Below are 4223 nucleotides of genomic sequence, written 5' to 3'. Positions count from 1 at the left end.
AAGACTTTTTACTAGTGTATTAGTCATCTTTTGACCATTGGATCTTTTGACCATTTGGTCTTTTGATCATTCAGGGGGCTAGCCATTCGGCCATGCCTGAACCTTTCATTTATGTATTTTCAACAGTGGAGTTTCTGCACACCATAGATTAAGGGTGTGGAGCTCTGCTGTACCTCAAGTTTCAATACAATTATTATTACTTTCTATTCAATTCTCTTTTATTCTTATTCCAAGATATACGTTGCACTTCAACTTGATGAATGTGATGATCTGTGACACTCATCATCATTCTCACCTATGAACGCGCGTGATTGACAACCACTTCCGTTCTACTCTAGGCCGGGCGCATATCTCTTAGATTCCCCAACAGAATCTTCGTGGTATAAGCTAGAATTGATGGCGGCAGTCATGAGAATCCGGAAAGTCTAAACCTTGTCTATGGTATTCCGAGTAGGATTCTGGGATTGAATGACTGTGACGAGCTTCAAACTCTTGAAGGCTGGGCGTGATGACAAAGGGCAAAAGAATCAAGGGATTCTATTCCAACCTGATTGAGAACCGACAGATGATTAGCCGTGCTGTGGCAGAGCACAGGACCATTTTCACTGAGAGGATGTGATGTAGCCATTGACAATGGTGATGCCCTACATACAGCTTGCCATGGAAAGGAGTAAGAAGGATTGGATGAATGTAAGAAGAAAGTAGAGATTCGAGAGGAGCACAGCATCTCCATACGCCTATCTGAAATTCCCACTATTGATTTACATAAGTATTTCTATCTTATTTTATTTTCTTTTTATTATTAATTTTCGAAACCCATAACCATTTAATCTGCCTAACTGAGATTTACAAGGTGGCCATAGCTTGCTTCATACCAACAATCTCTGTGGGATCGACCCTTTCTCACGTAAGGTATTACTTGGATGACCCAGTACACTTGCTGGTTAAGTTGAACGGAGTTGTGAGCTTCTCTAACAGTGCCTGGAACTCTTGTATCACAATTTCGTCCACCAACACCCCACCATGGTAACACCTTTCTAACCCTCTCTTTGTACATAGTTTCAATTTATTGCATTTTATTTCTTGTACATAGCTTAGGTTTAGTTTAATTTCAAGCTTAATTGATTAGATTTTAGTTTAGATTATTTGTTTTTGATGAATAATATGTTTTGGGGTTGAAAAACTATTTTGGACATCAAGTTTGGTACCTTAGAGCACTAAACTTTTTTTAGAAAAACAGAGCATGTGCATGCGCACACACCTGTGCGCACGCACACAACCCCAAATTTTTGCGTTCTGTGCGCACGCACACCAGCTTGCACCCCTTCTGGTGGGAGCATTCGCACGCTTTGTGCGTCCGCACCCTCCTCATTTTGCCTCTTGTGCGCGTGCACGGACCTGTGTGCGTACGCACAGGCGGTGATATAGCTGGCAATTTTGACGCTTCATTTTTTCAAAAAAAAATAAAAGAGTGTTCTGTGCGTGCGCACAAGCTTGCGCGTATGCACACTTCTTAATCCCCTCTCTGTTCAGAGCGCTCGCACACGCTTATGCGTCCGCTCACCCTCTATTTCTTTACCTTCTGTGCATGCGCACAAGCTTGTGCGCACGCACACGTCTTGATCCCCCCTCTCTGTTTGGAGCACCCGCACACCTTGTGCAAGCACACACCTCCCCTGTTTCACCTAGTGTGCGTACGCACACATACCTGTGCGTCGCACGCCCCTGTTTTCTCACCACTACACTTCTTTTCTTCTATTCTCTCTACTTCTTCTCTTCTTCTTTCTTCCACCCCTCTCTTCTCTTGCTTTTTCTCTCTTCTCTACTTGTTTTACTTTGATTTGTTTACATTTTATTTTCCTTTTAGTAATTATGTTAGTTTTGTTTAGTTGTTTGTTAATTGAATAAGTTGCAAGTGTTTGCTTAATGTTGATTGGGTTACTTCTTGATTGAATTTCATCAATGCACTTATACTTTGTCTTAAATTACTAGCACCTAATTGGTTTTTGCACGTTTACATGTTATTGCATATTAGGTGGAATTTTTATAAGTGCATAATGAATTTAGTGAATTGAGTTGAACTATTTATTCATCAATGTTTTTAACTGAATATAATGACATAACGAGGTATTTGTTCCTTGTTAATGCTTTACATTTTTTTGAGTCGACTTGACTTGATTCTTATCAAGACTTGTCACTTTTTGTAACAAACACCTTACACATGTGATTATTTCATTATTTCTAAGGGTGAATAAGTAGTCTCTTTTCATCATTGAATTGGTTATTGTTAATTGTGCCATTTTCTATTAATTTTGCGCTTTCACTTGCACAATTTCAATATCCAATATTTCAAACACTTAATTCACTTTTAAGGTTCCCTAGGGTTGTTTATGCTTTAAGTTTTGCTTATTCTTTACTTGCACCCTAGGCTTTTTAATTGAGGAACATGCTATCTCTTTTGATTATGTGGTTGCCATTTTCACCTAGCCAATGTGTATGTTCTAAATTGTGTGTGCATTTAGAATACACACATTGTCTTTTATCATACCACACTACTATGACCTTTTCCTCAATTCTTGTTTTCTACAGCAACCTGTAGCCCCGACGCCCACCAACTGAAGGTGGAATCCCTTAGAGCACCTCTTCACCCCCAGATTGAGTGCATGCATGGAAGACCATGCAACGTTTAAGTATGGGGGAGGATCCGCAATATTTGGGGCGTAATCTCTCTCTCTCTACACTTGCACTATTTTTTTAATAGTTTTGATAGTTATATTTTTGTGAATATTTGTTAGTCTTTTATTGCATTTTGCTTTGTTTGGTTTGCTTGTATATATCTTAGCTTGCTTATAATTATCTTTACATATTGCATGGTAGAGTAAATAAGTTTGGTAAAACAACTAAGAATTTTCAAGAAATCTCCTTTTTGGGCATTCCATTGATTAGATTTGAAAACTTATTTTTGAACTTGCTTGAAGTATCTTTTATGTGGAACATAGAAAAAAGCTTGAACAAACACCAAGTGAGATTTGAGCTTTGATTGTGTGGTTGCATATTTTCAATCACAATTTTTGTTCTTGTGTGTTATACTCCTTTTATGATTGTAATCTTAGATTTGCTTTAGTCTATATGTCCTATATTTGATGTTTTGAATTGGATTTAGTATGATTGAGGCCATTTTTTTTAATTTGAACTCACTAACCCATATGGACAACCCTTACATCTGCCCTTGTAAACCACTTTTTGAGCCTTTAATTCCCCTTTGTTCTAATTTTAAGCACATCATTTGCCCTAAGTGAAAAACCATTATGTCCTTGAATTGTATCTTTGATTAGCTTGGGTTTGAATGTGTGTGTGTGTGTTAATCAAGTGTGGGAAAATTTGTGGAAAAACTTTGGTAGTTAGTGCTTTGGGTGTTCATTGAAAATATTTGGAAAAGTGGGAAAACACTCATGCATTCATTACTTGGAACATATACATCTCTCTTGTATGATAAAAAAAAGAAGAAAAAAATAAAAAAAGAAAAAAAGAAAAAAAGAAATAATAATAAGAATGTAAATAAGAGATGCATATTTGGTTGAATTGAAAAGAAGCATGCATGAGTGAATGTGAGAAAGGGATAAATAGGTAGTTTGGTTGCTTTGTTATGTATATAGGATTATATAAGATTAGGTGGGATACTTGAGTTAATCAAAGATCCAATCTATTAGCCCACTTAACCATATTAATCCTTCCCTTACCTAAGCCCTGTAATACCCGGTCTAACCGAAATTAATTAAATAATGAGTTAAGTAGGAGCGAATATGGTTGGAATATTTGGCAATTGGAATTTGATTATTTAAATATGATTTTTGGATTCAGTGAATTTTTCCGAGTCGGAAGACATAGTTTTCTGCGTAAAAGCATGCAGTGGAATTTTGACCGGCAGTACCGGCTGAGACCTGTCTGGTACTACAGCTGAGAAAATTGATTATGAGTAAATAAGATTAAGAAATGAGGGATTATAATTAGGGGAGGTAGAAATATTTGAAGTGCGATTTAGAGCGCTAATCTTAAAGGTTTTGGTCCAAAATTGGGCCAACGAACAAAAATAAGTGAACCGGTCCTAAGTGGGCCCAAGACCCAACATATATAAACATTAGTTATGAGCATTTCAGCTCATTTTACCCTAAAAAGAAGGGTTGGGGCGCTGAATTAAGAAGAGAGAAGAGAAGAGAGAAAAC

Source organism: Arachis duranensis, chromosome 1 (genome assembly GCF_000817695.3).
Source record: "Arachis duranensis cultivar V14167 chromosome 1, aradu.V14167.gnm2.J7QH, whole genome shotgun sequence".
Classification (NCBI taxonomy): Eukaryota; Viridiplantae; Streptophyta; class Magnoliopsida; order Fabales; family Fabaceae; genus Arachis; species Arachis duranensis.
The sequence above is the reverse complement of the archived record's forward strand: the minus strand, read 5'-3'. Positions refer to the sequence as shown.